The sequence below is a fragment of the Chinchilla lanigera genome, unplaced genomic scaffold (genome assembly GCF_000276665.1).
Source record: "Chinchilla lanigera isolate Chin_1 unplaced genomic scaffold, ChiLan1.0 scaffold00067, whole genome shotgun sequence".
NCBI lineage: Eukaryota > Metazoa > Chordata > Mammalia > Rodentia > Chinchillidae > Chinchilla > Chinchilla lanigera.
The window spans coordinates 8,610,647-8,623,221 of NW_004955468.1; positions in this window are offsets into that span (position 1 = coordinate 8,610,647).

Genomic DNA, 12,575 nt, shown 5'->3' on the forward strand with positions numbered 1-12,575 from the left:
ACAGAGAGAGAGACAGAGACAGAGACAGAGACAGAGACAGAGACAGAGAGAGAGAGAGAGAGAGAGAGAGAGAGAGAGAGAGAGAGACAGCCAAGAACCAGCTACACATGTTTCTTGAGGCAAGCTGCGTTTGGAACGGACAATGAGAGGGTCATGGAAATCTGCTGGGCTTGCTGATTTCACCCAACTCAAAATACAGTCTCGCTCCGCATAATGAAATTTTGGTCATTCGTGGTCCTCATATACAGTGGTGGTCTCCTAAGATTCTATTATCTAGTGATGCTGTGGCCATCTTAGTTTGTGCAAGCATCCTCTGTGATGTTCGCACAATGACAAAATCACCCCACACTGCATTTCTCAGAAATCTGTCCATATATCATTAAGTGACTAATGACTATAATACATTTTAAAATACTGAATTTAAATCTGATTTTTTCCCCCTGGACACAAGCCATTCTGAACCTCTCTAGCCTCAGTTTCAGGGTCTGTACAATGGCAACAATATTACCCACCATGCAGCAACATTCTCATTATGAAAGGACATAACAAATATAAAAGAGCTTTCCAAATTATGGAGGGTACATATCTGTGTTTGAAGTCACTGACACGCATCTGTTGTCCCTTACAAATCTTTGTTCTCCACTGTGAGATCCACCCTGATTACTGTTTTGTGTGATGTAGATGAAACATTTTTCATTTTCTTAGTATCTTGACTACAAGAGAAATTTACAGTCATTAATGCACTCTATTAAATTACGTCAAACACTAAAATCAAAATTTTTTCAGAATACCAAATAGGTTTTGGTTAAAAGGAAAACATGATGCAGATTTAGGGCTCTATTTGGGATTCTCTCTCTCTAGGCTCCTCTCAACTCTGTACCTCCTCAAGATGGTATAATATGTTGATAAATTTGGAAAGAAATAAGGATAAAAATAATAAGAAGAGGATTTGGGCCACTGGTAGAATATGACCTTGCATCTGGCAGTTCATTAGGTTATGAACTTCAGCCAGGAATGTAAGGTACCAGGACAAAAAGAAAGGAGTATTCCTGCAGTGTGCTGCCTGGATGTGTAAGGGTGAGCCTTGCATCCCTGGATAAAGCACCCTGCACAAAGCACTAGTAGCCATGTGTTTACAGAAATTTACACCAGGAGACCCCAGTACAGGGTTCTTGGCCCATGTCAAACACTTCCGAATCCACCCTGTGGACACTGCAGCAACCATCATTTACTGCTTTCTCTTATCCTCCTGCGGCTGCTACTTCTCCACTGCTCTACCCCCATGAGCATGTTTTCTACTAATTTACTTTTCATTTTTTCTTGGTTTTGTAGAGAAACTCAGCTATGTCCATATCTTCCACTTTTGTATCTCCACACCCATCATCTGCTTAATGCCAAGCCCCTTACGGGCACAATTCAGCTTATGGGAGGCATTTAGAAGTGGCACCTGTCCTTTCTCTCTAAGACACGTGGATCTGTGGTACAGTGTGAGTTGCTGGGATTCTTGACCATGAGTAAGAATCAGACCTTGCCCACAAGGTCACCTGCTGGTCGTTTCCACAGCCAGCTCTCTGTCCAGGCTTCAGTGTTCATCATGCTTTCAGTATTCATCTTCATTTGTGTTTATAAAAAATCTTCCCTGAAGACAGCCTGTCACATCTGCACTGGCAGCGTGGGGCTTGGGGTTTGAGAAGTGTAACCTGGACAGCATCCCTCGGTGGTCTCCAGCAGAGGAGTGTTGAGGACTCATCACACCCTAAGAGAAGTAGTTTCACTTGCTCGGCAGAGAATTCACAAAGCCATTCAGGAGAATTCCAAAAAAGATAGAGATTTCATCCCATAACTGAGGCCTTTGGAATTTGGTGACTCTAAGATTGTTCCTCCTGTCCTGCAGCAAGAACTATGGCAGCGTCTAAAATAATCTGGGCCCCCAGGGCTCCAAATGAGGAAACCACAAGATCTCCTCAGTGAATCCCACCTTCCTCTTGCATTGTCCTCCAACCAGTCACACTTCTTGTAAACAAACAAACAAACAAACAAACAAAAAAAACCAAACTGACTTTCCTAACTGGAATTTGGAGCTAGGTCTGGTGGAGGGTAGAGGGTACCAGCCTTCCTAACACCCAATTGAGAGCCCTGGGCCCACTTTGCAATTTCTGTAGTGGCTCTTCCTTTCTGGCAGAGTTGCTGATGAGAGCTAAACAGGGCCATCCATCCAGGCAGTTATGCAGGTTTAATCAAGCATCTGCCTGACAGCTCTGGGGCTCAGCAAAGCAGCTCCCCTGCTGTGATAAAGAGCTGATCAATGTTCCATTATTCTTTCATTTATTGGAATCTCTCTTCCTCTTTCCCTCCACCCAGCCCCCTTTTTGCTTAGGTGAATCCCCACACACACCATCAGAAGCTTGGATGAATAAGACTTCTTGCGCCTTTCATGTTTGTACATATCTCCACAGCCAGGGTAGAGTTTCCATGTGATGCAATGGTCCTGAAACTCAGCTGCACCAGACAGACCTCTGGGGAAAGGGAGGAGGCTTCACCCATGGGAGAGGTCCCATTCAATGTCTTCATCATGGACCTCCCAGCCTTTGGAGACTTTCTCCTCTTCCTTTTGGGTGCAAATTCCTGAACAGTTCAAGATGGTAGATATATATATATATTTTTTTTGTAGTACTGGGGATTGAACCCAGGGCTTTGCACATGGTATACAAGTGCTCTAGCACTAAACTGTATCTTCAGCCAAAATAGCAATTGAAAGGAATGCATTAAGTAATCAGGAAGGGAAATAAAATTTTCAGTCTCTTACTACCCATGCTGAGATTTTGCATCCTCCTAGATCAAGGTTTCTCAACCTGAGTGTTATTGACATTTTGGGTATGATTCTTTAATTTGTGGACTGTTTGTGAACTGTAGTGTAATAATTGGATTCCTGGTCCTTATCCACTAGACGCCAGTAGTACTTTTCTCTTTAGTTGTGACTATTGGTGACTGCAAACATTTCCCATTATTTCCAGGGAGCAAACTGATTGCCTGTTGGGAATTGCCAACCTAGTTGACCAGCTCTTGACCTAGCAGAACAATTATTATCTTGCTTCATGGCTGTTATTACATCATTTTCATCAGCAGCAGCTGCAGAATATTTATTAGTCATCATCCGTAATATCTGTAATGATCAAGGACCTCATTTAACAAAATTCACTGAAGCCCAGGTGCCAACAGACATATTTCCAGAAATTTGTATGAGCTCATCAAAAATCCTCAGAACTCAAAAGGTGGGCACTATTCTACCCATTTTGCTGGTGGGAAAACTGATGACCAGGGAGCTTGAGTAACTTTTCTGAAGATGTGTGTATCTGCTTGACATTATAAGGAATTTACTACCCTTATAAGCCACATTATCCTCATTTTCCTCATTCTCCACATCTACTCCAGCTCCTGGCAAAGGTCAAGTGCAAGATGAAATTCACATCAATCCTTGTAAAAAACAAAAATCAAGTCCCTCTCAAGAATTCAGATTAATTGGCATCTTGTCTGTTGAGGCAATAAGTATTTTTGGGGGGGACAGAACTGAACCTAGATTTTTGGCTACATCCCTGACTTGTTGTGTGACCTTGGCCAAGCCACTTCACCTTTCTATACTTGTGATCTGTGACATATAAATAAACTAATAGAGCCAAGCATGGTGGTGCACACCTGTAATCCCAGCTCTCAGGAGGCTGAGACAGGAGGATCACTGTGAGTTCTAGACCAGCCTGGACTACAAAGTGAGCTCAAGGCCAGCCTTCACTGCATAATGAGACCCACAAGGACCACACCTGGATTCAGTGAAAGCTGGCCATCACTAGACATGATATATTCTCTTGGGCTCCCATTCTCTGTCTCTTTGTGTTTTATCCCTAATGATCTCAGGGTAAATTTACATCTTTTTCTTTGCTCTCTTTGCAAAAGTGATTGGTCAATGGCTGTGGTTGCTTACGGGAGATCCCAGGTTTTCTAGACCAGACACGAAGATGGGAAAGGATGCTGCTTCTTGCAACTTGTGTCATGAAAAATTGAAGTTTATCTTAGACAGAGCCAGACATTGATTTCAGATCCTGGATTTTAGTCTGGCTGTTCAATAGACCAGATGCATGGAGGTTGGGAAAGTCACACTCCAGGCCCTGACTTCTTTATCTGTAAGTGAGGCTGTTAGATAATACAAAGCTCCTAAATCAGCACGCTTTGTAGAAGACAATTTGTACTGACCTATTTTTGCAATGTATATACTGGGGGGCACCTGCTTCAGCCTTGTGTGTGTTCCTCCTCCAAGACCACCTGGGCTGGCTAATGCCAGACAGTGATTTGCTCCCTCCCTGGAGTAGCTTTCAGTATGGCTGGCACATATCCTTACTCTCTCCATCAGTGGACGCCCTGCCAAGATAAAGGTACTTTTTTTCTTTTATGTATTCTTTTTTTTTCCTGCAGCAACAAATTCTTCAAACAAGGTGTAATTCCCCTATGCACATCTGCCAGGCATGCTTTTCTCAGGTAGCAATCGAGGCATGCAAGCAAGATTGACAAACAACACATGTGCAGAGCTGATTGGCTGGGCATGGACAAATACATCTCCTCTTGAGCAGTAACCTGAAGATTGATCTGCTTAGAGAAAGGGCTGAACTGCAGGTCAATATCTCTTCTTAAGAACCTTCTGACTTTAGTTGTCCTCACAAAGTCCTAGATTAGAGCTGAGGGATGGGTGATAGGAATTCATAAAAGTGCAGAGAGACTAGGGAAGTAAGCCAAGACAAGATGAGGGGGAGCAGAGAGAGCAGGGGGATTGGGAAAGGGACTGTAGAGAGTGCTAATGAGCTGGGTCACAGCCAGAGAAGCTTGTCTGTCTGTCCGTTTCAATGTCTTCCTGTCTCTCTGACCACATGTCAGCACTGCCTGCAGGGTATTTTGTCTTTGGGGCTGGAAGCAGTTCCACAACCACCTTTGTGTACAAGGTATAGTGCTATTAGAAGGAGTATGGTTCTGTGCTTCCAGGTTTAAGTCTGCCCCTTTCTCCCCTGGTTTGTTTCTATGGTAAATGGAGGCTGGGTTCCTTACTCAGAAAGGTGCCATCTGGCCCTACTGCAAGCAGGGACTGTGGATGGTAGGGGAGATGGTGGAAGAGTATTTCAGGACCACACCAAATCTGCCTGTGCCCTGGTTTCTCCCTGAGCTCCCTGTACTACAGTGTGCCACCCCTGCTGGGTCAGAAAGGGCCAAGTGGATACTGGAAGTTCTACGGCTCATCCTCTCCCACCTCAGTTCAGGCTGTGCCTCATTTTTTTTTCCATTTCTTTCACTTGTGCAGTGTCAGGAACAGTTGGTAAAGCAGTATGAGGCAGAAGGAGATGGTCTTTGAAATCCACAGTTGAGTTCTACCTGCTTTTGTGGAGCTTATGGGAGGTATACATTAATAGGAGGCACACAAGCAAAAGCCTGCTTATAGATTTTGTTAAGTACCATGCAAAATCTTGAGAGTAGTCATAAGCAAAAATAAACTAGCCCAGAAGAAAAACTTTCCTTAAGAAAGTGATATTCAAAGACCTAAAAGATAGATGGAAATTAGTTAGGATAAGCATGGAGGGTGGGGAGAAGGGTAGAGAAGAGGTCTAAGGAGAAAAAAGAGGCCTCAAGCAGGGAGGAAGTTAAGGTACTGAAAACACTTCCCTGGCAGGGCTGGAGTGCGAAGAAGAAGTGGCAAGTGAGGCTGAGGACTAAGGGAGGAGGGAGGACACAGAGGGGCGGTTTGCAGACTCACAGAGAAGTTTGTGTCTTACCTAAATTTCAAGGAGAAGCTCTTCAAACATACCCAGGGACAGGTAATTTTCTTCTAAACTCTATCATTCCAGTTCCTAAGTGAATGCCATGGTAGCTCCTTTCTCATTTCGCCTTCCAGCCTCTTTTTCTGTTGCTGCATCTCTGGTTAGCGCTGAGTGCTTGTCCTGCTGCTCAGGTGAGGTGGCCCTCTTTGAAGGAGGAAGTGAGTCATAGCAGTTTGCACTTTCCAATGGGCTCTTTCCCAAAGGGGTGCTCTGTACAACCCCTTAGCCTCTGCCTTGAGTGCCGTCTCTATCACAGCTGTCTTCATCTTCAAAAAAGCTGTATGCCTATATACTACTCAGGTCTCACACCAGCATGTAGATTAACTGCTATGCTACACTTATTATGCATGGGAACTGCACAGCTTAATATTTGAAGAAATTTCTGCCACCAGGCTGAGCTCTGTGAGCAAAGAAAAATGAAAGACCAGGACAAATATACCGAATATGTGGACTGGACCATCGACACAAAACTACCTTGGAAGAGTCAGAACGGCTGGAAAGGGGATTATCTGAGTGGTGGTGATAGCTGACCATCAGGAGTTAGGGTGCAGGTTTGGGTTCAGGTTCATGTTCAGGTTAGAATGGAGAGGCTGATGGTCACTCAGCCGTATTGCTCAGCTGACTCCTTTGCCAGCTTCTCTGCCCCAGTCAAGACACCTGCACACCACAGTATTTCTCTTACACAGCAGTGTTGTTCATGCAATGAAAGTTAGGCCAACCTGCTGGAAATCTTGGGGTTATTGATAAATGTTCCTAGTGACAGTCCACAATGACAGATGGCATGCCCATTGTGAGGATTCTTCCTCAAATGCCAATGTCTACAGAGAATCCATGGGCCTGTGCTGCACACTAATGCCCACTCAGATAGCATGTGGAGGACCTGCAGGACCTGCCTGCTCTTGCAGGACTCTGGATCAAGGCGAGAGTACTTTCAGGGGTGGTGTGAAGCCTGACTCAGCACTCACAGGGTCTGCCCTTCACTGGTAGATATGGGGGACTCATGGGACATACACCTATGGGTGAGTGGGAAGTGGGAGACATAGTGGGTGATTTTATTGAACAGCTGCCTCCGTGATTTTTCAATTGAGATAATATTTTAGTGTTATATAGTCTTGAAGCCTCCCTCTCACCAATTCTTTAAAATATTCTACTAAATAGCAGCCTGAAACATCTACTAAATAGAATCCTAAATAGAATCCAGCATAATCTTCCCTACATCAATACTTAAGTCAAGGCCTCCATCTATGATGGCTTCAGGCATCATTTCAACTACTCATTAAGAAGTGTTTCATTTAAGTGGAGACAAACCGTTCACTAGTTGTAACTAAGAGATGGAAAGTCTGAAGCCAATGGTCTTTCACATGCTTGCAATGATGGGATTCAGAACATTGACCATTCACTGCCAAGTTTGCTAAGAAAAATGACTTTTCCAACACAGTAGCTACTTCAAGTACACAAAGTCAGGACTCTTGATCAAGTCCAATGCAGGCAAATATAGGTATTTTGAGGGTGGGGACCAAGTCAATTTTATTTATCATGTAATCTCAGTGCCTAGCATAGGGTCTGGGGTGGACAGAGTACAGTATTCATCATGTCCATCTGTGGGACATGGCAGCCGCACTTCCTGGCTGGAGTGGAGGTGGGTGCAGAATGGCATAAGGGAAAGATCTTAGTCTTTCAGTCCAAAAGGTTGGTTTTTAGTTCAATTTTTGCCTTTAACTTGCTAGGTGACCTTTAGGAAAAATGGTTTATTTTCTCTTTAGGTCTCAATTTCCTTATCAGAACAAATTTATCTCTAAGCCCTAAAATGATTTTCCATTTCTAACATTCTATTACTCCTTGACAGATTGAACTCTGATCCTTGGAAACTCTGGTGCTATGTATTAAGAGTAAGAGATCATTTGGCGGGAAGATGGTGTCAGTCCCTAAAATGCTTATAGAAAGATACACAGGTACAAAGCTAATAGACTCCTTTTTAATTTTTCAAGCAGACTAGGAACTGGTCTCCCACGATGTTGCACCATACCCTGGGTTACAGTGCAAGCTTGTAATTCCAGCACTCTGGAGGCTGAGGCAGGATTGCTGCAAGTTTGAGGCCAGCCTGGATTACAGAGCAAGACCTCATTTTAAAGAAAAAGAAAGTTGTGGCCCTGTAAAGAGAGGCAGACAGAGAGATGAGAACTTCCTGCATAAAACTGACCAGACGGTGAAATATATTGAATGGCATATTTTGTTGAATTTCTCTACTATTCTGCACCTAGTAGTAAATTCCAAGGGGATTTGGAGTTTTAATGTTTTTCCTTGTATGTACTAAACAAAAACTAAGTGACAGATAGAGGATGGAGAAACCAAAGAAATATCCCACCTCATTTGAAAGTTTTCTTTATGCCTTTCCCAAGTGAAGCCTGAAGCCTCCATGGCCCATGAGCAGACTTACTTGATCCAATGAGGGAAGAATCTATTCAGGACCACAGCTCACATATGTGTAAAGAAAAGGTAGCTGTATATTTCTATAACTGAACTTAGTTTTCATCCCAGTCTCCCATTCCTATAACAGCTACAGCTTAATGGTAGTCACATAAGATTAAACTTGGGCATTTCATGAGTTTTCCCTTCTCCTTCTCAATGGGTTTGTGGCACAGTTTCATGGACTATATACATATATAGAGAGTCTCATTGGAGCACAGTCATTGGTGGATGTTGACATCCTCTGAGATGACTTCATGGTGCCACTGGGTACTGGTCTCAGCAGCTTCCTGTCTTGGTGTATGTACAGGTGAGGACAAATAAAACTAAAAGGGACTCTCCTGTACCATGTGGGCCCGAAACAAATGCGGGACAGAGGATCTCTGGTACATTGCAATTAGACTCCTTAGCTCTGTGCAACACCTTGCTGGTGCTGGAGGCTCCCAGGAGAACTGCTGATCCCCTGGGCTCTACAGGAAGTATAAATCAGGCTCCCTAAGCTCTCAGCTACTGGGATTTATTTTGGACTTTAGATCTTCACCCTAAAGAATTTCAACATAAGGCAATTGAGAGAGTTTTCAGTGGCCATGCACTCCCCTGTATAATTTATTAACCCTGTGTCTTTCTTTTGTCCTCGCCTTTAAGAATATTTATGTTTTTTGTATTCTGGAGGGCTGGGAGAGAAAAGAAGGAAGAACACTTAGCTATGAAGAGCCTTCTATATTTGTCTCCCAGATTTATTATTATAGTAAATTTTTATTTGGTGATAATCTACCTTAATTTCATTCTGTGAAACTAGTACCTGTCTGTTCTAGACATCTTCTGTTTGCCTTCACCTCTGAGCTCTAGGAAGTTGTCCTGCAGGAGTTTTGTCAGTGGGCTCCCTTGATATCTGATTTCTAGTTGGTTTGGGGCAAAATGGAGCCAAGCAGTGCCAGAGAAAAGAAAGTTTGGAGTTGGTGTTCCTTCCCTCAGCTCCATTCCCGCTAGTTCACTGTACATTATCTAGATCTTTTGTTTGAACATTCCTGTTCCTCTCAAGGAGACCTCCCTTCTCAGCTTTCTCTTCTCTTCCACCCTCTTGGTTTAGGTTGCTAGAGGCATCCTGGTGGTATATACTGTTTACATTGTCTATACATCTGTAAATAACCCTTGCATTAAACCCTTACTAATTTCCACCTGCTGGATGTTTCCTACAGGGTCTCTCCAGTTATTGGTTTCAGTGGTAGGAGTTAAATTTTAAGAGGTGAGAACTAGTTTGTCTTTCTTTCTGCCTTCTACTGCAACAATCCTTCCTTAAATTAGTGGAAAACTAGTTTAGTTTGAGTCAGGAAATTAGTGGGGATGATAGAATTGGAAAGGAAGAGAGAAAGAACAAGGGAATTGCCAGTCAAAAGGAAAATTTAAGTATTTATTTTAAATTATTATACTGCTACTGAATACTTTGCTGTTATTTTGTTGCTCTTGGTAAGTGGAGCTAGTTAGCTTAAGAACATGGAGTATTTTGCCCTACGTGAGCTACAGTAATAATATTTTTTAAAAAGATGCAAGAATTACCAGTCCAAATCCCAAATGTTATACATGAGAAAATTGCAATCCTGAAAGGGACAGTTTAATTCACCTATTAATTCAGTGAATGCTCCCCTAAATAGTACCAGGTTCTCTTTCCTGGAGACATAAAATTAATCAGTTTCTAATCTTGGAGAGCTCATGAAGTCATGGAAGATCACACCAAACATATCATCTTCTATAGTCTTTGTTAGCTCTACCATATGCTGGCTATATATACTCAGAACAAAATCAGTCAGAATCCATGTCCCACAAAATTTGCCACCTAATGAGGAGAGATGTTGAACAAATAATCACAAGTTGCTAAAGGAAAGAGTAGAATAGGACTTCATAGAAATGACAGTGTGTGCAGTGGTCTTGAGGCAGGATGGACCATGGTGAAATTTCAGGGCTGGGATAGGAAGCGATGAGAAGGGAGGGTTGGGGACAGACCATGCAAATCTCTGGGCTTTATCAGAAGCTCTAATTACCTGTCAGTGTTGATAAATAAAGTACAATGCAAAAAAAAAAAAAACACTGGACAGGGTCTGAAGAGGCGACAGAAGCTGTAATAAGAAATCTAACCCACCCTACCCATAATATAGGATTATAGATTTGATGACTCCTTTCACAGAAAAAATAATTTTCAGCACACATCAGTAAGAGGTTTGGAAAAAGTTTATTAGGCAGACATTTTAGCACATATTCAAAGAAATAGAATGTGGGCCCCTGAGAGACAGAGATAAAGATGCATATTTTCCTGGAATGGAAGAACATATAAGCTTATCTGGAGGAGATGGAAACCCTGAAAAAAAGTATTCCAACCTCCCAGAAAGGTGCTATCCAATTTTACAGGTATGGGACTTTCATCATTTTTTCTGGATAAGTAATTTAAACATTCTTTGGATCTTCTCTACTTGTTCCTTGTTCCTTTATTTTAGGTAGGATTTTTCTCAACCTGTTTCTTATTCTTGATCTTTACTTTTTCATGAAGTCAATTTATGAACTCTCAGTATTCCTGAGGAATTTTGAGTGTGATGGCTCTGGAAGGAAAAGAACCTAAATTAGCAAAAGGAATGCTGATGTAGATTTCCTTGGGTGTCTCTGACTATGTTCCAGAAGTTGTGCACTTCTTCGAAGTACAATTTTTAGCTTTAATTTCCTTGTCTCCTTTTCCTCTCCTTTATTTTTTCTATTATATCTCAGAAGGAGCAGGAGAAGAAGTGATGTGTGCCTGTGGACAGGTGGTCTGGATGTTAAAAACAGTATGTCCCTCATTCAGCCTCGTGTAGTGAAAATCACATCAATGTCAAAAAAAAAAAACCCCAAACAAGGTATGTTCCGACAAGTTTCTATGGCTGGTGGCCTAAGAGATGAAAGCAGAAGATAAGGCTGCAGGAAAAAGGGACTTGAGACCAAATCAGAAGAGCTCTGTAGACCAAGCTCAGAGTATCAAGAAGGAAGGAGGCACCTGCTTCTTGAAAGAACACCTAGCCAGTGAATGGAAGTGTTGGGCCTAGAATGCAGTGTTGACCCAACATGATTTCCATAAGAGGAGAGAAAGACACTTAGCCTTGACTTCCTCTGATTTTCCAATGTGACTTGCACATTCAGTCATCTTAGTGATAGAAACTTTGGTTAAATAATGAAAATAGCAGGTATGGTGTTCACATGCCATGATATGCTCAAGCCCAAAGAGAATGAAGAAAAAAAAATTGATACTATGGCCAGAGATGAAAAAACACTTCTTAGAGTCTCATAGCTGCCATACCAAATTTTTCTGCACTTGGTGAATGAAAACAATAGAAATTTATTCTGTACCAGTTCTTGAGACAAGAGGCTGAAATGAGGTGGGGGAGGAGAAGGTTCTTGCTTCTTCCAGGTTCTGGTGATCTTGGATGTTTCTTGGTTTGTGGGAGCACCACTCCAAGCTCTGCCTCTGTCTTGACATGACCTTCCTCTTAGATTCAGGTCACTCAGCTAATCCAAGATGTCCTACTTATCTTGCTATTTTCATTATATCTGTAAAAAGCCTTTTAAAACTAAGATCATCTCCATAGCTTCTGGAAATTGGGATATGAAGGTGTCTTCTAAAGGACCACCATTGCCCACCATAAACCAGTGTTCATTTACTAGTACGTTGCTCTTTTTGTAAATAGGCTCACAATAGTCTTACAAAACTTCTAATGTATTAATTTTTTTAAGTACGTATCTACAAAAAAAAAAAAATGGAAAAGGAAATTTACCCTTATTGATAAAAAGTGTTAGAACACCATTGATTCTCCTTTATACTCAAGTTCTGGACCCTTTATATCTGGTATATAAAGGTTGATTTAAAGCTTAGTTTTATACAGCTTCAGTGCAAAAGTTTATACTACTTCTGTAACAAAATAAAAGGAAGCAAGAAGCAAGAATCGTGTATTTATTGGAATTCCGAAGTGCCTTTGCTATGGCAAGCAGAAACACTGAAACGACACCCAGGATTTGGTGGCAGATTTATTTATGTCGATGGGCATAGATCAGGATCATTCCCAAAATATCAGGCCCTGATGTCTGATGGTCTAGGGCTTATATGGGGTAAGCAAGCAGGAAGTACAGAGGCAGAGTCGTTTGTCAATTGGGGAACTGTTCGTACAATGTGCATCATAGTGACCAGCTATGCATCACAGTGATCAGCTGTTTCCAAGAAACCAGAAGCAACCGGAACTG